The 10,130-nt window shown below is 39.8% G+C and overlaps 1 non-coding gene across 1 annotated transcript; it reads left to right on the top strand.

The window, feature by feature from the left end:
* Positions 1 to 7,562: 7,562 nt before the first annotated feature.
* On the top strand, positions 7,563 to 7,669 carry LOC124984194 (U6 spliceosomal RNA). Its single transcript, XR_007108646.1, has one exon. It is a non-coding gene; the product is annotated as a U6 spliceosomal RNA (small nuclear RNA).
* Positions 7,670 to 10,130: the final 2,461 nt, after the last annotated feature.

Raw genomic sequence — 10,130 nt, 5'->3', positions numbered from 1 at the left:
TATTACCTCATGTACATATATGACTGCACGACAAATGTGATCCTATAATATGTATAATCAGAAAAATGAGAAATTACACTCCATTTGTGTATGATCTACAAAAATGCATAAAGGCATTCTACTGTCATGTACAACCAACTAGAACAAATAAAAAAATTTAAAAAAATTCTACATATTTCTTGCAGTAAGTTAGGTGATTCAGAATAGATGAGAGATTTAATGTAATAAATCTTAGAAATAAGTAAATTGTCACTAAATTGTACATTTTCTGTATTTTTAAAGAATATTTTGGTCCTCTTTTGTTATTTACAAGTATATGATATAATTTCAAGATGTACAAACTGAATTAACTCACATATCATTTGTGGAATAAAAATGACAGATTTGGGGGATATGATATAATGTTGTGGAGACTTAACTAGATGCTATGTACATGGTATCACCTAACTTAATGGACTACTTAAGTATGCCCAGTATGACTTAGCTCTTAACAGATTTTGATTTTAATTAAATGGTATTTCTTTCTGTTGGAAAGCTTTTCCACGAGAGAATACTTTCATTTCATTGGTTGCAACAGAGAATGATAGGATCAGATCAAATAGAACATACAGGCCAACTACCTATTTGGAATGAACGATTTGACAGATAACACAGGCCGAAAAGACCACAAGCAATGAAGTTGAAATGAGGCCGAAGCTTGATAATGCTCCTTTGGGTGCCATAAAATCTGGAAAGTTGATAGAGGCAAATTCAAAGTAAAATGCAGCTCAGATGTCATACAATCAACTTCTGCAATGTCTAAAAACCTCATTTTCAGTTAGTTTTTACATTAACCAAATAATATGGCCTGGCCACTGTTTCTCATAAAAGTGGCCCTGCTTCACTGCTGATGGCACATGGCATAGAAGACGGGGCTGTTTCTGACACCATGGCCAGACAGCCAGCTAGTTCACTCTCAAGCCATAACATCCTGCTGTGTATAGACAACAATGATTTAGTGTCCTATGCTATAAATTTGCAGAGTTTTCCCAATATATTCATGGATGGTGAATGTGGCAACACTTCACTTATTTTCCTACCATCCAGGTCTTTTCAATCATATGGTCCTTAGGTTGTTCACTAGGAACCATCCTCTCTTGATTGATCTTGTATTTCAAAGTCACCTCTTTCTTCTTTCCCCATCAACTGTGATCCCATGTCTAGTCACTATGTAGACCTCTTTACTAGACAAGACCACAGGACAGGGAAGATGTGCTGATGGGCTGGGGGTCTGAAGGGGAGCCTAGGGGACTATCTTCATCTCATGATGTCAATGTGGGGCTTCCTGAGTATGCTCTGAGGCCATCAGTAGTGAGGTAGCCTTCTTTTCTCAGGAGCATTTGACAGAACTGGGATCTGGTGAATCAGAAACCTGGTCTGTGACTTCGCCTTGCACAGAGAGGAGACAGTGTATTCGCAACCTTTCCTTGCCTCACTTGCTTTCTGGGAACTGGTTCCCTCATGGCTGAGTCTAACCATGCTGAACTTCCATAGGTCCCCAAGTGGCCAGTCTTGCTGACAAATCATTTTTAATCTGCCCATTACTTAGGCTCTCTAGACATCAGTGAGACTGAGAAACATTTTTCTGACAGCCAGCAAAGAAATATTTATTATATGAACTTCAGGTCTTTAAGGATAAAATTTCACCTGCCTCCCTGATATTTTTAGGCAATTAAAGTCAATATTTGATTGTTTCCCAAATTCAAAATGAGACAATTTGTGATTCCCATGGAAAATAGGATTAAGCAAGTAAAAACTCTCAGGGCAAGAGACAAGACAGTCAAGTTAGCTCTCAGTCTTATAGAGTTAACATACAAACCAGAAAAGTATAAGTAAAACCAGAAAAGTATAAGTTAAAAAGAAGGACCAGTCTTCAAGTCTATAAAATTAAGATAACACACCAGGAGATGAGAGGTTGAGAAGTCAGCTCAGCCTTCAGAGACCATGTGGTCAGCAGAAATACCAAGAAGCTAGCAGGAGACAAGACAAGGTCAGTAAAATGAAACAGGACAACAGCCTTCCCTCCTCTGAAAATAATATCAGAGACTCTCTTTGATGATAAGAAACAACTCCAGATGGTGTGGGGCAAACACATGCATAGAATTTTATCTAAAGTAACCTCCAGTTGGCTGGGCGTGCTGGTGCACACTTGTAATCCCAGCTACGCGGATGGCGGAGGAAGAAGGATCACAAGTTTGAGGCCAGTCTGGGCAACTTAGTGAGAACCTGTCTCAAAGTAAAATGGAGAAGGGCTGGGGATGAGGCTCAGTATAGAGCACTTGCCTCACATGCATGAGTCCAAGGCCTTGGGGTTTGAGTCCCAGTACCCCCAGCTCCTGGAATCTCCAGTTACTTTTACTTTCCTAGTATAGTAAAAATCACACCCTGAGGTGGAGACTTCCTGTGGCAATGAGACATGTGTTGCATGAAGAAGCATGACGAAGAAAAGCACAGGAGCAATTTAAACTCTACTGCCACACGTGCTAACATGGAGAGACCAGGTCCCTGCCTCCCCTGCAAAGGCCATAAAGGCTGAACACCTTCGTCCTTTGTTAGTCAGTGTGGGATTTCTGTCCCCCATGTGCTGCCTCCCTTTTGCTCAAGCATAAGAATAACATGAATGGTGTGAATCTACATTGTGTACAACCATAGAAATGAAAAGTTGTACCCCATTTGTGTACAATGAATCAAAATGCAGTCTGTAAAAATAAAAAAATTAATTAAAAAAAATAAAAAGAATAAAGCTTTGTTCCTGTGCCACTGTACTTTTATCTGCTTCTTCTGATAGCACAAGCACCCCCCAGAGTCAGTGATGAGAAGGTAACTGTGCTCGTGGAGTGAGCAAACGATGTCTGTGTGTTGGTACCTGTTCCCAAGTGAGTAATTTTCAAATTTTAGGGGGGGAAAGCACAATTTTTGTGTGTTGAAATAAAGACTGGCATACTGAAGAGGCAGCTAGGAAGAGAGAGGCTGGTGTCCTTTTGCACAGGGAGGAAATGTGTCTTCCTGGGGTCACTGTGGGTTCAGGGGTGAAGCCTTCTGGTGTGCAGGTCACCCTCTGGGCTTTAACCAGACACGATGGCACTTTGGGAAATGGCTGCACTCCCCCGAATGCCCGTGCTACATCAACTCAAAATCCACTTAGCATTAACAGAAGGAGACACCTCCTGGAGCAGAAGGAGGCCGAGCATCAACAGGCAGTGCTGAGTGTTGGAAAGGTCCGTCAGTGAGGTCAAGGGTTGTGACCAGCCCTGACTTCTTCACATCTCTGCCTGCATCATTGGGAGTCACCCACATAAACCTGTGATCCCCTCTCAGCAAGCCCCTCTTTCCTGCTTCGCTTTTCTCTAAATCACTTTTATCCTGCTGACAAGTGTGTTTGTTTATGGACTGTCTATACCATCTCAGAGTGTTGGCTCTGTGGGGCAGGGCTTTGGTCTGTTATGTTCTCCTCTCTCCAGGGTCCCTGGCACCTGGACAGAATCTGAACACAGGGCTGTCTATACCTGCATTGGTGTAATGTACTAACCCATGAGAGAATGGTTGAGGCTTGGGTCTGGCTGCTCTTGGGGTGTGTGGCCATCTTGGGACTTGTGGCCAGGTCACAAAGCCTCCTGGGCCTCTGTTTCTGAGTGGGTTCTGAAATTAGCTACCATAGGTGCTTCATTCCGACATTTTCCCATGTGGAGACTGAGGTCTCATGCACTCTAGCTACCCTGGCACTCTCAGACACACACTCTCCTCCCTCCCCCTCACCTGCTCTGCCACACCCCAAGTCCTGCTTTGATTGGTTAATTTTTCATGATCCTTAAAGATTTCATTCAAACATCCTCCTGATGGTAATGGTTTTTCATATGCTGTATGTCTTTCCAGAACCCACATAATTATAATTCCTTTACTGGGTGTATATTTAACATCTGTTTCTCCCATTGGACTGTCTCTCTGATTCACTGTATTTCTGCCTAGAACCTTATATATAGGAAATTTGCAATAAATATTTGTTGAGTAAATAAGTAAATAAAGTAGTGAATTGAATTAGATGATCTCTAGGGTTTCTTCCAGCTCTGGCATTTTTTTTTTTTTAACCACTGTAATTTCTTGGTTGGCATGAACCTTAAGGAATAGAATTTAATAGTGCTTCCTGACTTTAATCCTCTAAGAGCACCTAGATTACTATTTGCACAGCAATGAATTTTACTTTCCCTAAATAAAAGGCAAATAAATATCTGACTCAAAAAAATAGATTACTTGAATTTAAACAACTGCGTTCTTAACTAACGCACGTTGGCATGTGTAGCATGGAATCATCTTGCAAACCTCTGGGTAGACTGTGTCTTACACCTTGGGAAACACTGCATAGTAATGAATTTCCACTGTCTCATTCTGGTCCAGCTTAGAAATGTACAAAATTGGAACAAGATCATTTTACCCTACCCACAGATACCAGTTTAGAAAAAATCAAGCCTGATGCTCAGGTTTCAAACTGGTTTCAGAGCTCCTGTCATTTTTTCCGGAGATGGAGGGACAAAAGCATGCTCACCCAGTCAGTCGTTCCATGGTTCTGATGACTGTGGCTCTTGACGGAGGACACTGGGGTGGCTATGTGGCCCTCCTCCTTCCCCGTCAGCCCTGGTCAGGTTACTACAGTGGATGCAGCTTCCAAGGAAGGGAAGCTGGAGGAAGCACTGCCTTCCTATTAGTGAAGCTTCTGGATTGTTCAGATGTGCACAGTGATTGATAGGAACAAAAGTGAAAGTCCGATCAGGCGGAGCAGGAAGAGCATCAGAATATCTCAAAAGCAGATGCCAAACAGTGCTGTGTGAATGACTGTATGTCATTACAGTTCCTATGAATTCACGTCCTTTGCCATGGCCGTGAATCACTGCTACACTAAACCCAATTTGTTCTGTAAGCATTTATTGAATGCTTACAATCTACTAGTCACACAGTCACAAAATAAAACCAGTAGATACTTAATAGCAATTTTGAATCTAGGGAGGAAGACAGATATGAAGACAAATAACTAGATGGAATAATGCAAACAATCAAGGAGATACATACAAAGTGCAGTGGTCTGCACACGTTTTCCTGAAAGAAGTGAGTTTTGAGATAACTTACCCTTTGAGACTCAGTTCAGAGTCCCCTCTTCCAGCAAGCCTTCCTTGAACCCTCATACCATGTACTTCCAGCTGGTTTATGCCCCTTGCACAGCATGTTTTCAGAATAGTGTTTTCACAATGTCCTATAACTTTCCAGTTGCTTGCTTATCTCCTTGATGAAGGCTCAGACTTGAGTCTTATTCAGCATTGTGTCCTCAGTGTCCAGCCCTAAGACTGTTACAGAGCAGACACTCAGGAAACATTTTGTTACTTTTTTTAGAGGAGGAAAAGTTTATTTGAGGGCTCATGGTTTCAGAAGTCTCAGTCCATGGACAGCCAGTTCCATTCCTGGGGCTCAAGGTGAGGCAGAACATCATGGTGGAAGAGTGTGGCGGAGGGATGCAGCTCACATGATGATTAGGAAGTAGAGGGAGAGAGAGAGATCTCCACTTGCCAAATACAAATATATATCCCAAAGCAATGCCCCCAATATCTCACCTCCTCCAGCCACATCCTACCTGTCTTCAATTACCACTCAATTAATTCCATCAGGGGATTAATTCACTGATGGGGTTAAGACTCTCACAACCCAATCATTTCTCCTCTAAAACTTCTTGCATTGCCTAATACATGAGCTTTTAGGGGACACCTCACATTGAAACCATAACAAGTACATCGTGGAATGTACCACACTTCATTTACCCACTCACAGAAGATGAGCAGGTGTACTCTTTCCAGTTTGTGACTATTATGAATAAAGCTTTTATCAACATTTTTTGTGCAAAGACATGCTTTGCATAAGACAAGCTGCATTTTTTAAACTAATGAAATTAAACAATGACAGTAAGACTGTCAGAAGAAAATAGATTTGGGAGCTATTTAGGAGGTAAAAATTGATGTACTTGGTGGCCAACTGGTTGGGAGGTGATTACTATAAATCAGCACAGGAACTGATTTGTAGTAAATGAGGACTCATAAAAATGCAGCATCTTATTTTAGCCAAACAAAAATGCTTTGGAATTTGGACTTCATGGTAACATAGAATCTCATAATTTGAAAGGTCATATTGTCCAACTTGGCATCTTGTACCAGAATCTTCTTTATAACACTGCCCCTATCCGGCACATGCTTGGTCACTTACAATTAGGAGAGACTAAATACCTCCTGCAAGAGTCTTCTTGTGTCTAAATAATCTGGTCTATTATAAAATTATTAATACTAATTTGAAATCTATCTTCTTGAAACTTACATTATTCTTTATATTTATATATTCTCTAGTTCCACAACTTTGGGTGTGGAGTGATTAGGCCCCATTTCCAGAGAACAGGTGGATTAATTGGGAGTCTCATGAGGAAGAGGAGGCCTTGACCCATCCTTTTAAAAGAACAAGTTGGAAGTGACATACACCAAGTGTGTCATAACAGACCAGGGCCAGAACTTAGGCACACAGTAACACTGAGATGCAAAGTATGGGGAGACTGTAGGCTTTCTGGGCAGTCATGCATCCAGATAAAAATCGAAGATTCCATGCTATGCAGAAGACGGGGAGCATGGATAGTAGGTAATCTAGCCACATGTTTAACACTTCTGGACAGCCATCGTTCTCCCTTGTCTCCAGCCCAGGTTCATCATTTCCTCCCACCAAAACTTCTTCTCTAGGCTAACAGCTCCAGTCCTTCCCATCTATTGTCAAATGGCATGGTTTCAGTGCTTTCAACAGATAGAATTTGTTCTCTTTCAAACATACTCCCAACTCCTTCTTCATGAATCTTTGTTGGGTTCTTGAGGCCATGCTCTCTCACAGTTGTACTCTTCTTTTTCTCTTCTATACTTTATAAATTTATAAATTACAAAAAATAACACATGCTTGCTGTAAAATTGAAGCAACCTCAAGCCTAATAAGCCAAAAATAATATGTTCCTGCCTATCCACTTCTACTTTCCTAAGGCAGCTACTGGTGACAGTTTTTTTTTTTTGTTTGTTTGTTTTGTGACTTCACAATTTTTCTGTTTTTACAAACAACAATAAAAATTATGTATGTATGTATTCTCTCATTTCTTTTTATAGAAACAAAAAATGGTACCATATTGTTTATTTTGTCCTCCAAACTAGCTATTTTGACTTTATCAGGACATCTTTTCAGCTATATGAATCTGTGAACACACACACACACACACACACACACACACACACACATGAACATGCACACAATTATACATTTTATATGCATAAATATATACAATTAATTTTAATAGTCACAAAATATTGCATGGAAAGGATATAGCACAATTTATTCAACCATTGTATTTTTTTTCATTTTTTTGTTCATATTAAACAGGCTTCAATGAGTTTTCTCTTATGTATAACTTCATCTGCCCTTTTATTTTTATGTGAACTCTTTCCAGAAGCAAGATTGTGGGGTCAGTGCTTGCTTTGGCAACACGTATACTAAAATTCAAATAGTACAGAGAAGATTAGCATGGCCCCTGCTTAAGAATGATATGCAAATTTGTAAAGTCTTCCATATTTAAAAGAAAAAAAGATTGTGGACTCAGAAGATAGCCAAATACTGCCAAATTACTTTTCATATGTATATTTTTTGTTAATTTTCCCTGAATTTTTCTAGCACTGAATTATCAATATTTGAAAAATTTTTCCCCTCTGGTGGCTGAAAATGGTATTGCATTGTTTTAATATGCATTACTTTTAAAATTCATTAAACTGATCATATTTATCTATATCTCTATATATCTATATATATGTTATATATATACATACTCCATTTATATTTTGTCTTTTCTGATGTTAACTTCCAAATGTCCTATGGGTCATTTATTTAATAATAACTTTGCAATCTTATCTGAACCTAAGTACAAATGGTACATTTTATTTCATTTTAACATTTTAAATAATTTAATAAAGAGGAACACACCCTGGAGAAGCATACTGTGCTTCCTCTCCACTCCTACAAGGTCAACATCCCTCAGCAAGAGACTGCTTTGAGGACAGCTTCCCTGCCTCCCCCAGCCTAGACTGAAGGTGCTCCACACCAGCTCTCTTCTGCTCTGGTGCTCAAGGAACAGGGAGGTAGAGGGAGACTGAAAATCCTCCAGGTTTAGTCAACCTCTTCCTTATTTGCCTGTTTTGGTTCTGACCAAAGTTTCTGGCTCCCTCTGCTTCCCACACCCCAAAACAAGAAATGATAGTCCCAGTCGATCTGAGGTAAGTGATGGCAGTTCCACATTTCCAGAATGAACTCCCAGCAGCCGTTAGAGACTAGGGCTGGTGTGATGTTGATTTCGGAGCCTCCTCTGTATTAAATACCTTCATGTGTCACTGGTTTTATGCTTTTAACTAATTAGGAAAAATTCTTCATGAATGGAGATAATTGATATCAATAAATAAATTCTTCATAAAGACAGGCAGATAAAGGAATTAAAGAGAGCTGACCATTCTCTTTAAAACTGCAAACTTCCAACCATGACTTTCCACAAGAATTTCTTCCCTTTGTACAACATGTACCACTCTCCCAATTACTTACGTATTCTTTTATTTGTATAACTTCAAGCTACTATTCATTGTCATTTTATTTTAGCTGTAAGGACTCCCTTTAGCATTTCTTTTTTCTTTCTTTATCTTTTTTAGAGCTTTATAGTTATACATAGTAGCTGGCTTCACCCTGACAGACTCATACATGCATGGAAATCAATTTAGTTCATGATCCCCTTACATTTTTCTTTTTATTTGACATTACCTATTTTCCCCTAGTTTTCTTGACAGGAGATATTTTCACATGTTTTGTTCAGTGCTAAATCTATAGTATCTGAATGGTGTATTACATGAATAGGTGCTCAATAAACTTCTGTGGAATAAATAAATGTATAAATTGTGCATTCATAGAAAAAAGGAAAGAACCCAGAGACGCCTGTGACTAAGGGTACTGAAAATCCCAGTCATGGCTGATTTCTCATCTTACCCTTTATGACAGGCTAGAAACTTTTTCAAGGAGTGGGTGAAATGGCTTCCCAACCCTGTGGTCACATTTTCTCTAAACAGAATGGTTTATTCAAAATAAGGTTCTGGTGACTTTCTACTTTGCATTTACCCATTCATTTATGATTGAGCCCTTTTAGATTAGGCTTAGAGTGACTTAGCTTGAGGAGGCGTACTTGGGGGTTAGAGATGGACAGCCTTTCAGTTTTTCATCTGTATGTTATGTATGGGATCCAACCTAGGGCTTCCTAGTCACAATGAGTGGTACAGGAGTCAGGGGTGCACCCATGACCCAAAAAAACCCAATCAGCTTGAGTCCCAGGTTATGTAAATGGGCCCTGGAAAAGAGTTGTTTTCTTTTCTCTGAACCTGAAACTTGGAGGAATATAGGCTGGAACCACTGCAGTTATTCTGTTACCATGAGGTCAGAACCTGACTTACCATGAGGTCAGAACTTGATTGAGAATCAAGCCAACATGTTCGTCACTCAGTTTCTGGGAATCAACACTCCCTGGGATTTTTTCTTTCTCACTTGAATGTTACTTCATGGTCTCAAAAGTGAGTGTCTTTTCTACCTGAACACTACAAATTGGAGGACAGAGGGCTAGGACTTGGGCCTCTTCTGGTTTCTTTTATTTTATCATTTTAGGTTTATCCAGTGTAGCGCCATGACTTTAAATACTAGCAGTGGGTTAATGTCTCCAAGATTAACCTTTTCCTGGAGTTCCATGGTTACATATTCAACAGTGAAATTTCCATGTTAGTCATTTCAAAAATAATGTCCAAAACAGAAATTTGCATCTCCTAATATCAGTTCATCCTGTAGTCATTAGAAACTTGGTAAGAGAAGACTGATGTTGTATTTAAGCACACAGATGCTGAAGCCAATAAAGCTTGGGTTCAAATCCAGACTGCAGCTTAGCCTAGTGAGCTTGATCTCTCTATCCCTCTCTTCTCTCATCTGAAGAATAAGGGTGATGGCACAGAGGATTAAATGAG

This window comes from Sciurus carolinensis, chromosome 4 (assembly GCF_902686445.1).
Source record: "Sciurus carolinensis chromosome 4, mSciCar1.2, whole genome shotgun sequence".
Lineage (NCBI taxonomy): Eukaryota > Metazoa > Chordata > Mammalia > Rodentia > Sciuridae > Sciurus > Sciurus carolinensis.
This window is presented reverse-complemented; position numbering and strand designations above follow the sequence as displayed.